The sequence below is a fragment of the Ursus americanus genome, chromosome 32 (genome assembly GCF_024610735.1).
Source record: "Ursus americanus isolate L20-20 chromosome 32, mUrsAme1.1.p, whole genome shotgun sequence".
Classification (NCBI taxonomy): domain Eukaryota; kingdom Metazoa; phylum Chordata; class Mammalia; order Carnivora; family Ursidae; genus Ursus; species Ursus americanus.
In genome coordinates this window covers 18,069,620-18,083,698 of record NC_142158.1, presented here as the reverse complement: position 1 = coordinate 18,083,698, position 14,079 = coordinate 18,069,620, and positions in this window count along the sequence as shown.

Below are 14,079 nucleotides of genomic sequence, written 5' to 3'. Positions count from 1 at the left end.
AAGGCCTTTTAAAAGTATACACACCTATTGACCTAGTAATTCTCTTCTTAGGAATTTATCAGGGAAAATAACTAGACAAATGGAAAGATGCATGACTGGAGGTATTCGGTATAAGGTTGTTTATAATGGAGAAACATTAGGAAACTCTTTTAATGTTTTACAGTGAAGGATTGGTTGGATAAACAATGGTATATTCAAGCTATAAAAAATGTTACAATAATTAAGAATGCTCTATAATAGAAGTATATATATTACTTGGAGTAATTCACACATGTGATCAAGTGCAAATATCAAGTTATAAAATACTCTTTATAGCATGACTCCATTGTTATAAGAAAACAATGGAAAGTTGCAAACAATGGAAAGTTGCAAATAAAAAGTTAACAGCAGCACTCCTGAACAATGAGTCTAAAAAGAAATTAAAAAAATCTTGAAACAGTGAAAGTGGAAACACAATATGCCCAAATGTATTCGGGATGCAGCAAAAGCAGTTCTAAGAGGGAAGTTTATAGCAATTAATGCTTACTTTAAGAAAAAAAAAATCAAATATACACCTAACTTTATACCTCATGGGACTAGAACAAGAATTAAAAACTAAGCCAAAAATTTGTGGAAAATAAGAGACAACAAATATCAAAGCAGGAAAAAAACGAAATAAAGAATAGAAAACAATAGAAAAGATCAACAAAACTAAGAGTTTATTTTTTTTGAAAAGTTAAGCAAAATTGACCAATCTTTAGTTAAACTTACCCAGAAAAGAGAGGATTTCAATAAATAAAATTATAACTCAAAGAGGAGACATTATTAACTGACAACACAGAAATACAAAGGATTACAGACACTACTATGAACCATGATATTACAACAAATTGGACAACCTACAAGAATTGGATAAACTCCTAGCAACATGCAACCTACCAAGACTGAATCATGAAGAAATAGAAAATCTGTGCAGATCAATAATGAGTAAGGAGATTGAGCAAGTAATCGAAAGCTTTCCAACAAAGGAAAGCCCGGGGCCAGATAGCTTTACTGGTGAATTCTACCTAACATTTAAAGGAGAATTAATGCCAATACTTCTTTAACTCTTTCAAAAAATTGAGGACAAGGGGACACTCCCAAACTCATTTTATAAGGCCAGCATTACCCTAGTACCAAAGGCAGATAAGGACACCACAAGAAAAGAGAACTACAAGCCAGTATCCCTAATGAATATAGATGTAAAAGTCCTCAACAAAATACTAGAAAACTGAATGCAACAACACATTAAAAGGATTATACAACATGGGGGTGTCTGGCTGACTTAGTTGGTGCAGCATGCATCTTGGGGTTGTGAGTTCAAGCCCCATGTTGGGTGTAGAGATTACTTAAAAATGATATCTTTAAAAAAATAAAATATAAAAGGATCATATAATGTGATCGGATGGGATTTATCCCTGGGATGCAAGGATGGTTCAACATATGTAATAAATAAATGTGATATACTACATTAATAGAATGAAAGACAAAAAAATCATATAATCATCCCAATAGAGGCAGAAAAAACATTTGACAAAATTTATCATCCTTTCATGATAAAAACTCTCAACAAATTGGTTATAAAAAGAACATACCTCAACATAATAAAGGCAATCGATGACAATCCCACAGTTAACATCATACTGAATAGTCAAAGGTTGAAAGTTTTCCTTCTAAGATCAGGAACAAGACAAAGGTGTCCACTCTCACCACTATTACTCAACGCAGTACTGGAAGTCCTCGTCAAAACGATAAGACAAGGTAAAGAAATAAAAAAATCCAAATCAGCAAGAAAGAAGTATAATTTTTGTTTGCCGATGACATAGACCTATACATAGAAAATCCTAAAGACACCACAAAAGAAACTATTAGAACTAATATTTGAATTCATAAAGTTGCAGCATGTAAAATCAACACACAAAAAAGTTACATCTCTATACATTAATGAACTATATGAAAAAGAAATTTTAAAGATCCCATTTACAGTAGCATCATAAACAATAAAATACTCAGAAATAAATTTACCTAAGGAGAAGTGAAAGATCTATACACTGAAAACTATAAGACATTGACAAAAGAAATTGAAGAAGACACAAATAAATGGAAAGATGTCCATGTTCATGGATACCCAAAACCATCCATATGTTTAATGAATCTCTATCAAAATTCCAATGGCACATTTTACAGAAATAGAACAAACAATCCTATAATTCAGTTGGAACCACAAAAGACCCTGAATAGTGAAAACAAACTTGAGTAAGAGCAAAGCTGGAGGCATCACCCTTCCTGATTTCAAACTATGTAACCAAGCTATAGGAAATAAAACAGTATAGGACTAGCACAAAAATAAACACAAAGACCAATGCAAAAGAACTGAGAGCCCAAAAATAGCCCCATCCATATATGATCAGCTAATATTTGACTAGAGAGCCAAGAATACTAAGGGGAAAGGATAGTCTTTTTAGTAAATAGTGCTGGGAAAACTGGATCACCACACGCCAAAGAATGAAATTATACTCGTATCTTACACCACTCACAAAAATTAACTCAAAATGGATTAAAACCTTAAACATAAGAATCAAAACCATAAAACTTCTAAAAGAAAACATACGGAAAAATCTCCTTAACATTGGCATTGGTGATGATTCTTTGAATATGACCAAAAGCACAAGCAACAAAAGCAAAAATCAATAAGTGGGACTGGATGGAATCAAAAAGCTTCTGCACAAAAAGGAAACCATCAATGAAATGAAAATGCAACTTACTGAATGGGAGAAAATATTTGCAAAACATGTATCTGATAAGAAGTTGATATCTAAAATACATTTTTAAAATTCACACAACTTGATAGCCAAAAAGAAAGAAAGAAAGAAAGAAAGAAAGAAAGAAAGAAAGAAAGAAAGAAAGAAAGAGAAAGAAAGAAAAAGAAAAAGTCAGAAAGAAAAGAAGGAAAAAAACCAACAACAAATAATCTAATTTAAAAATGGACAAAAGACCTGAATAGATATTTTTCCAAAGAAGACATACAAATGGCCTACAGGTGCTTAACATCATTAATCATCAGGGAAATGCAAATCAAAGCCATAATTAGACAATACCTCATGCTTGTTAGAATGGTTCTTATCAAAAGTACAAGAGATAACAAGTGTTGACAAGGATGTGGAGAAAAGGGAGCTCTTGTGCACTGTTGGTGGGAATGTAAATTGGTACAGCCACTGTGGAAAACAGTATGGAGGTTCCTCAAATATTTAAAAATGGAACCACCACATGATCCAACAATTCCACTTCTAGGTATTTGTTTGAAGCAAACGAAATCACTATCTTGGAGAGTTAGCTGTACCCGTTTGTTTATTGCAGCCTTATTCACAATAACCAAAACATAGCAACAACCTAAATGTCCACCAATAGATGAGTGCATAAAGAAAATTCAGTATATATGCGCAACGTGAAGTTTTTCAGCCATAAAAAAGAAGGAAATCCTACCATATGTGACAACATGGATTAAAAAAGCCAAACTCATGGAAACAGAGTAGAACAGTGGTTGCCAGGGGCAGGAGGGTGGGGGGAATGAGGGGATGTTGGTCAAAGGATACAATCTTCCAGTTGTGAAAGGAATTAGTTCTGCAAATCTGATGTTCGGCATGGTGACTATGGTCAACGATACTGTATCATATACTTGAACGTGGTCATGAGAGTAGATATCAAATGTTCTCACTGTAACAACAACAAAATGGTGCTTAAGTAAGGTGAAGGGTGTGCTAACCAACTTTACTTTGGTAATCATTTTGCAATATATAGTTGCATCAAATCATCACGTTGTATACCTTGAACTTACACAATATTATATGTCAATTAGATGTCAATGAAGCTAGAGGGGGAAAGGTAATAGCAATTGCTTTGTGATTATGGGATTATAAATGAAATTTATTCTTCTCTTACTGATGTAACCTAAATTTTTAACAGTAGTCATCTGTACCTTGTATAATTTTTGTTAATAATGAGAACTCAAACAAATTGAGGATGTCCAGACCTTCCTTTCTTTATTAATTTCAATACAAGTCATGGCTTCTACCACCACCTACTTTATCAAAGGGGGAGTTGGTAGATATTACCACCGGAGTTCACCCAGAGTGATGATTAGTTTTATGTGTCAACATGGCTAGACTATGGAGCTCAGTTGTTGGGTTAAACACCAGTCTAGGTGTTGCTGTAGAAGGATTTTTTAAGACGTAATTAACATTTATATCAGCAGACTTTGAGTAAAGAAGATTACTCTCCATAATGTGGGTGAGCCTCATCCAATCAGTTGAAAGTTTTCATAGAAAAGACTGAGTTCTCCCAAAAAAAGAAGGAACTCTGCCTCCAGACCTGCCTTAGGACTCAAAACTGCAACTACAACTCTTGTGGGAATTTCCAGCCTGCCAGCCTGCCCTACAGATTTCCTACTTGCCAATCCCACAATCCCACAAGCCAATTCCTTAAAATAAATCTCTCTATACCCACACTTACTCTCACACATTTTTTTTGGTCTGTCTCTCCGGTTAATGCAAAGATCATTTACATAAGAAATTCTGATGTCCAAGGGAGAGTGTGCATTGGTGATTGAGTTATCCGAAAGTGGCGTCCGTTGGTCGAACACCCTGTTCTATCCACAAATGCTCTATCCATCTTAGAAGAGATCAGCCGCCCAGCCATACATGGTCTGGCTATTACACAGAGTCAACAGGGCCAAATAAAAGCTGAACTTGACTGGCAGATGCCAACTGGCCTTCAACAATAAGCATCATGGTGTTAGCAAGGTCTGTAGCTTCTTCCCTGACCATGTAGCTCATGGGACATCGTGATGCACCTTCTTTACGCGGCTGCTGCACGACCACCTTCTGGAAAGGATGCAGAAGGTTTTAAAGCTAGCTTTAGCTACGCCTTCGTTAAAGAAGGTGTCGGACTCCCCATTATTTCCCCAGCATCTAGCACAGTGCACAGCACCTGCTGGGACCTGAGTTAACATTACTGAATAAGTGGATGAAAGAACGGATGAATGGGAGCTTGTTAGATGTAAAGGAAGTCAGCACAGGTTCGGAAATGAAAATCCAGCTCTAGAGGCTGTCAGGTAATGTCTGACAAGGATCTAGGTAGAGCCGCTTTCATTAGCACTTACCGTGTCATTCCCAGCCCCTGGGGAGCAGACGGCTTGGGCCACACTGTTTCCACATCGTCACCGTATTGCGCCCATCACCTTGGATAGTCCCTGGAATCGACCCATCTGGGTCAATCTCTATATAAACCACCAGCAAAGCCGCTGAAGAAAAAAAAAAATCTGCTGTGAAATAGCAGACATTGCTACGATTTAATTTCATTTTGTTAAGAAGCCAGGCTGAGGAATCTATAAAAGTTAGGGAGAAAATTGAGGCAGATGCGATGAATACTGTTTTTGTGTGTGCTCTTAAATAAGGTAATTTAAGAGATGGCAATCGGCAAAGGGGAAATATACATTTTTAATGGGTTCTCCAGCAAGCAAGAGCAAACATGAGACAAACAGCAGTGTGTGCTTCTCTCTTCCTCAGCTTTCCTGCCTGGTGTCTTCTCAACTCTCTGTTTGCAAAAAGCCTTTGGAAGATATTCTATTTATTTGGTTGGTTTTTTTTTTTTTTAGAGAGAGGTGCATGAGTGGTGGGGGGAGAGGCAGAGAGAGAGGGAGAGAGAGAGAATCCCAAGCTGACTCCAAACCCAGCATAGAGTCCCACAAGAGGCTCGATCTCATGACCTCAAGATCATGACCTGAGCCAAAATGCAGTCGGACGCTCAGTCGAACTGAGCCACCCAGGCGCCTGGGAGATGTTATATCACAAAACATCCAAATTTGACATTGCCCTACTTTTATGGAAAGACAATGTTCTTTATGTGTCCCCTCGCTGCCACCCCATACTTTTCTTGGTCTTTACCATTTCCCTTTCTACACTATATTTCTTCGACTTCTTTTCCTTCCACTCAAGTTATTATAAGATCTTGTAGCTATTATCAATCACATTCAGATTTTCTAAAATAAAAATGAGGACATCATTGGAAGAGTGTGAATGCAGCCCTGGGACTGCGTGGTTGGCTCCTTTAAGGAGCAGCGGCCAGATGGAGTTAGATCGCAAGAGATCTATTGGGAAAACACGGAAAAATAAAGGGGGTGTGGGCTAGGGTGGGTGAGGAGAGCCTTCAGACTACAGGTCTGACACTGTGGAAGAAGAGAGGGTTCTCGAAGGACCAAGAGAAAATATTTCCCTCTCCTTTACATACATATAAAGAGATTTATTGTAAGGAATTGGCTCCCATAATTTTGGGGCCTGACAAGCAGGCCAGAAACTCAGGCAGGAGTTGGTGCTTCAGTCTTGAGGCAGAATTCCGTCTTTTCCAGAAAACCTTAGGTTTTGCACTTAATGTCCTCCACAGATTGGACGAGGCCCATCCACATTATGGAAGGTAATCTCTCTCCTTTAAAAAAAAAGATTTTATTTTTAAATAATCTCCACACCCAATGTGGGACTCGAACCTACAGCTCTGAGATCAAGAGTCACATGCTCCACTGGCTAAGCCAGCCAGGTGCCCTGGAAAGTAATCTCCTTTATTTAAAGTCAACTCCTTGTAAATTGTTAACCACATCTACCAAGTCCCTACAAGGTAGCACCTGCAATGGTGTTTGATTACATAACTGGGTACCATGGGCTAGCCAGGTTGACATCCCGAACTTACCAGCATGAGGGGGAAGGAGGCAAGATTGGGTAGGAAGAGTCTCCACGAAAGGGCAGCTCTGGGAAAGTTTCAGCCAGCCCAGGAAGGAGCTTGGGGGCAGAATCCACGTTAGGCAAAGTGGCCAGGCCTTGGACACCCCCTTCCCCCTCTCCACCCCACCATGATCAGCCATGGACTGGGAGCTGCCCAGGAAGAGCATGGCCTCCACTCAAACGTTGTGGCAGGTCCCTAAGATACAGCCGGACGCTACCACCTGACGCAATCCTTGGCCAGAGAAGAGAAAGAGATCCGGGACATACAGTCACTGTCCATTCCCATCTTCCATCCTCTTCTCTTACCTTACCTGACACCCCATTTCTCCCTTTCATGCCATCCATGAAATAGCACTTACAGTCCTGGCCTCCTCTCCCTCTTTCCCTTCCTTCCATCCCAGCATTTCCTCTGTCCGGTTCTCTCCTCTTCCATTCTCATCATTTCTTTTCCACTTCTCCCCCTTGTCTCTTCCTCTTGTCATTTGTAAAGTCTGCTGTGCCACCCGCCCCCCCTTTCCTGACCCTTCAAGAGTGCCTGGCTTTGCAGGAGTCCTGGACCTGCTGGTGTGTGCTGCGGGAGGTGTCTCAGCACCCTTCTTAGCCGTGGTGAAGAGGGGCAGGCTGGCACCAGCCCAAATGCACGCTTAAATAATGGGCACACTAGTGCCAGAAAATTAAAACACAGCATGGAATTGCTGAATTCACAATTTTATTGTCACTGATTGCCTGGTGGCTCTGCATATTGAGAAAATCTTCACAGCTTCTTCCATTTTCCATGGCTTGGTTAATGTGCAGATAATTCTAGCGGTAAACTTTTTATTCCCCTTGATCCCTTTCCTCCCTTCCCAACCAGGCAAAACAGAGGAACGTAAATTCACGACCATCACAAACGTGTTTCGTATCTCAGCTCATCGCTCACCTTCAATAGAATAATGATATTTTATAGCTGGAAGTCCCTTGCGAATCATTTATCCCGACCTCACTCACACTTTGCAGAGGAGGAGAATGAGGCCAGCGGCGGTCACCTGACTCGTTCAAGGTCACATGGGGAAGCTGTGGGAAAGGCAGTCCTAAGGCCAGTTCTGGACCCCAAGCCGAGTGGATGCTCATGTCCCCCTTCTGAGGGGTTACATGAAGAGGTAGACAAGATAGATGCCCTGATACCCCATTTACAGTTAAGGAAACTGAGTCTCAAGGTTTCTTTGGGAGGAAGGGGCATAAGCAGATCTCCGGAGCTACTTAATACTATTTTTTACAGGTGACGCTGTCTCTTGCACAACCACCAGAGTAGCCAGCCTCCCTGTTAGAACGAGAGGTGGAGCCTGCCAGTTCACACACAGAAATACAGTCCTTGTGCAATCTATCACGGAATAACGAGAGAGGGGGGATGACATCTATCATTTGTCTAGTGCTTCATGGTTTCCAAAATCATCTCTTACTCATTATTCTACGTGGCCAACACTATCACGCCAGCAGGTAGTTTGGGCATGTTTCAACAGCTCCGTTTTGAAGCTTGAGGAAATTAGAATGATTTGCCCAAATCACATAGTAAGTGGAGGAAACCAGGACTCGAAGCCCGAATCTTCTGACAGCCAGCACTCTTCAGACTCCTGATCCGTCAACTAGCTCCTGGGGGCTGGGGTTTCTGATGGAACAGTCTTAGCCACGCAAGCACTGAGCAGCGTTGGCAGCCTGCTTCAGCGTGAGCCAGTTCTTCCTCTGCTCAACGCCATCATTCTGGTTCACGCTGCTCTCATTTCTACTTCGATCAGCACAACAGCTCCCTAGCTCCACCCCTTGCCTCACCCTTGCTGCTCTCCAGTCCGCGGGCCATGCTGTCCCACGTTGTAGCCAGAGCGACCTTTCTAAAGCAATAGTCCCGCACTCTCCAATGTGTGCGTATTTTTCAGTTACACGCAAGTGTGTGTGTAAATATATGTAGAGTCAGAACAATTTAAAGGGTGCATTTTATTTCAAAAGAGAGAGAGACTCTTAAGCAGGCTTCACACCTAGCGTGGAGCCCAACGCGGGGCTCGATCTCACGACCCCTGAGATCATGACCTGAGCTGAAATCAGAGTCGGGAGCTCAGCTGGCTGAGCCATCCAGGCATCCCTAAAGGGTGCATTTTATACAATGTGAGTAAAGGATCTAATATTTTCTTCTTATTACTCTATTTCAGAGAAATTATTCAAAAGCGTGAGTCTGATCCCTCCCGTGCTAAAAATCAACATTGACCGAAGATTAAAATCCAAACTGAAATGTGGCTTAAGAGCCTCTTCAGGACATGATCCTGCTTATCTCTCAATCCTAATTCTTGCTATTTCTCTCCTTGAATTCGCCCTCCAAGCATATGAACAACTTGCAATTTCCTGCTCCTGCCCACCAGTCTGCAGGCTTTATCCCCCACCGTTGCTTCTGCCCGGAATGTGATTCTCCTCTCTCTGCTTTCTTCCCGGTCTTCCTCTTTGTGCCAGTTAATACTTACTCGTCCCTCAGGTCTCCAGTAAAGCTTACCTTCCTGTGGGAGTTCGTCCCACGTCCTCTGAAATGAGGTCAGGTGCTTCTGGATGCCGTTCAGTGGCACGTACTGCACTGCAAAGTAATTTTTGTCTTTCTATTTACCCGACTTCATTTCTCAGCAGACCATCAGCTCCTTGAGGGCAAAGCCGGCATGCGTTGACTGTTTACTCTCCGGCGCTACCCAAGTACCAAGTATGTCAGCAACTACCTGTAGAAAGAACCCATGAATATCTGCTCTCAGCCCAAGGGTTTCTGTTTAGTGCAAAAGAGGAATGTAAGCAGCCCATCAATCACCCGGGTCTCTTGGGGTATAATATTTTTGACACCCACTTTCTCTTTTAAACTGCCCAGCAGGGCATCTTTCCCATGTCCGGGAATAAAAACAAAGACATTCCACATCCCGCAACTTACCACAACTTCTCTGTTCACTCTTGCAGCAGAAAAATCACTCAGTCCTGTAAAGTCGCAATTAATTTAGTAATGAATGGTGTGCAACCCAATATACCAAGCAAGACGTCAGTACTCACAGGAAGATGGTAGAGGAGGAAGAAGTTTCCCCTTGACCCTCTTAGGGTTCCTGACTGGTCTGAATATTAAACTGACAAAAGCAGATTAACAGGAGAAAAGCATACACATTTATGTGACACCGTGGCCTTCATCTGGAAATCAAAACCCAAAGAAGTGGGTAGACCTTAGTGTTGTTATGCTAAGTTTGGTGACGAGTGGATAGTCCTGGAGGGGTATGATAGTTAAACTGTATACTGGTATACTGGTCAGTATACCAGATGGGGAAACAGCGGGGCCTGTATGTTCAGATTCTCTTGGCATCCCCTGTGTCTTTGGAGATAGGGATGCTCCTCTCCTCTGGAATGGGGTGGGGGACCCTCTCACATGGAGGTTTTATAACTTACTTTAGGGGAGAAGGGTAGGGAAAGGTCAGAGTGAGCTACCGCTACTGTTGTTTTCTCAAAATCCTTCAACTTAGAATGTTCAATGTTCTGAGGTGCCATATTTTAGGGCAGTGTGTTCTGAGACCCATTGATATACAACATCTCCCTCTCTACCTACCGTACTGCCTTTCTTCTGGGAGAGGGTGTGGTTGGCTTTTTCCTATTTCTGGTCAACCTTCTCCCTCATCCACTGGCTACAACCTCTAACCCTGTGGGATAGAATGGGTGGGTAGAAGGGAAAAGAAAGAGAGATAGTGAAGTTCTTAATGGACTGATGTCAGAGTAGGCAGTTAGTTGGGCTCTAACAGGATCCCCGGAGGCTAGCGATGAGGAAGGCATGGCCAGCCCTTGGGAAGAGCAGAGGCCTGTCTTGGCAGCACTCTGCAAGAAGCTGGATCAAACCAGACAGGCCCAAGATGGCAGATGCCATGACAGGAAACCCCTGACCCAATAAGGAAGAAAAAGTGGGAAACCTTGCTTTCCACCCCAAGTAATGAATATCTCACCCCCTTGGTAACAGCTGTCAATGAAAGATAGAAACTGAACCCCCAGGGCATGCAGTTCTCTCTCTTTTGAGCTCACCACTCTTATCTCTTGAGAGTATATACTTCTTGCTTTAATAAACTTCCCTCTTGTGTCTCCTGTCTGCTGTGCTGTGGGTCTGTCTTTGAATTCATTCTTGTAACAAGATCAGAAACCTACAGCAACTCCGTCAGGTCTGGCTGGGTTGAGGTCCCAGCGCCTGGGGTCTTCCCAGGTCACCAGGCAACACTGATACCATCATAGGATGGCATCATAACCTGTGGACCTTAGAGAGATTCCAAGTTGACTTTTTCTTGTGGGCAGTTCCATGTGTTCTCTCTTCTTGCCTCTTAAATGCCTGCAGAATGCTGTCTACAACAGCCCCAGGCCAATGTTGCCAAACCGGGCTGCCTCTCAAGTCCCTCGGATGCAGACAGCTTTGACCTGTCACTGGGGAGTTGCAATGACACAGCCATCTTTCTGCTGACCACAGCTCACTACTGCTGTCCCACAGATGAATCTGGCATAAATCCTCCATGAGTTCCCAGGTGTAGAGAGTATGTGTCCAGCTCTCCAAGTGGTTTGTGGAAGCCCCTCTCACTAGGTAAGAAGGAGGGGTCAGGCATCTAGTTAGCAGCTAAAGTAGAGAGGAGTGGTCCCAGGGCAGAGGTTGCAGCTTTGATTCTCTTAGATGCTCTGTGGAGAACAAATACAAGTCTTGATGACAGAGGTGTGCTTAGCGCCTCTTCCTACCCTGGGAACAGGCGCAATTCCATAAAAAGAAAGAGTTCAGGGGCGCCTGGGTGGCTCAGTCGGTTGGGTGTCTGCCTCCGGCTCAGGTCGTGATCCCGGGGTCCTGGGATCCAGCCCCATGTCGGGCTCCCTGCTCAGTGGGGAGTCTGCTTCTCCCTCTTGCTCTCCCTCTGTGCTTTCTCTCTCTCTCTCTCTCTCTCAAATAAATAAATAAGATCTTTAAAAGAAAAAAAAAAGAGGAAGAGTTTATAACAGAAAAATCTAAGACCTAAGCCTGAATTCCCTTTCTTGACAGCTGAGAACATAGGATTCAAAAGTTAAGGAAGGTGAACGGAAGCCTTCTCCGCCAGGTCTTTTCTAGAATTGGCCTTTCAAATCGCATGTAATTCCTCTACATTTCCAGGTCAAGAACGGAGCTAAGCAGACTGCAAGTCTGGGTGATCTGTGGCCCATTTATCAACGCTTCATCTCCTGCTTATTTAAAAGGTGAAATTTTCCATAGTGATCACACTGGCTTTTAAAAATTCAGTTAATGAATTTTAAAAATACACAGTCATCTTAAATTGACTGATCTATCCCCCTAATGCTGGCATTTATTATCCCATTCCTTAGAATGTGTTGCAAGACAGCAATTTTATGTGGAACCCCTCTAAGGCGACTATAGCAAGATGAGACTTCCTGCAGCCTTTTAGAGCTTTAAAAAAAAAAAAAATTAGGGGTATTGCTTAATCAGCAGTTTTAAAAGACTCAAATGAAGTCATAAAATGCATGCATGTCTCTAAGAGTATGTTCATGAGAATAACATCGTAAGGCCTTACTAAAATCCTTACGGTCTAGAAGGAGGAAAATGAAGGCTTTTTCTCCTTGAAAACAGCAGCGGATTCTTTGTTTCTCAATTTCATGGATTTATAATACAAGAAACACCCAATAATCCATTTAAATAAGCATGCCAGGTCTGACACAACAATTCACGTGAGCGTGCGCGCACACACACACACACACCCATAGAGAGGAAATCATCATAGCTGAAAACTCAGGGCAACCATGCTGCCCTCAGCTCAGACTAGTAAGCCAACAAATTAAACAAGAAGAAGGCTCAAGATACAGCCAAAACGTGTCCTGTGCCTTCTAGACCCAAGTATAAAACTCCTGGCTTTTAAAGTAATTCAAATTTTCACTCCTTAAGGAAATGTTGTGGGTCTTAAAATGCAATTTCTTTGTTTTCTTTGAGGGGAATGTGTGTGTGTGTGTGTGTGTGTGTGTGTGTGTGTGTGTGTGTGTGTGTTTAAAACTAAATGGTATTGAGGGCTTAAGTGTTTGAGTCCATGGGAAGAGAATAGACCATATGGTCTATTGTAGAATAAGTAATTACAGACTTATTAAAAATACATGTTAATTTTACTCACTGACACTCCATGATAATGGCTTCCTGAGGATCTAATCCATTCTGCTGATTCGACTTACCTATTTCTAGTGCAGGAAACTCTCGTTCTGAGCAAACAGCTTGAGCAAGATTCAAGTTGACCCAGTCCTACGCCAAAAGATTAAATCACTACTTTTCAGTGATGCAGACAATTTTAGATTATTTTCTCTGATGCCCTTTAAATTCTTATTTCAAGCCGGAGGCAGATAAAGCAGAGAAGAGGTTTCTGCTCCCCTTAACCCCTCAATCTGAAGGGAAAAATAATACAAAAAACAGTAATTTCGTAGGCGGGGGTAAGACAGAAATTTCCTCGAGTTGCTTTCTCCAAGCATGTAGTACTCATTTAGGTTAACAACCCCAGAGTAAATCACTGATACTTGAAAATGGGCTTACAAATTTTCTCCCAGTCCAGTTTGGGGAAACCAGCCTTGACATTTTTTCCAGCTGTTAATGACAGAATTACTTATCAGTGTTTCTTCTCAAGCTTGAATGTGCTTACGAATCACCAGCGATCTTATAAAATGCAGATTCTGATTCCGTAGATCTGGGTGGGGCATCAGACTGCATCTCTCAGGAGCTCTCTGGTGATGGTGAGGCTGCTGTCCAGCACCCATCTTCGAGGGGCAAAGTATGGGTAACTGACAAGACGCTCTGTGTCGACACATGCATATCCCAGCCTACAAATGGACCAAACAGCTGTATTAGTAGATCATTAGTTCAATGTAGATTACAACCCAAACACTCTTGGGCGTTGGTCAATTGCACCAGAAGATCCAGACCGTCCACAGGGTACCATTGCTGAAGACCATTACAGAACAGATTTCTCTCTCTCGTAACCTGGGTGTGCTAGTCAATAATTTGAGGTCACTAAATAAGGTCACTAAATAACCAAAGCTTTGTGGCCTCTGAGTACATCTAATTCGAATCAAAGCCATGGTTCTTTTTTAAATGGAAATAGATTTATTATTTTTGATGATTCTAAATAATACATGCTCTTAGTAAAAACTCAAACAAATAATCTGATGGGTATTCTTCCAAAGGTAGTTTAAATGTGTATCTCCACAAACTATGACACATTACGACATTCAAAAGGTTGAAACATCAGCTATGAAACCCTGGAAT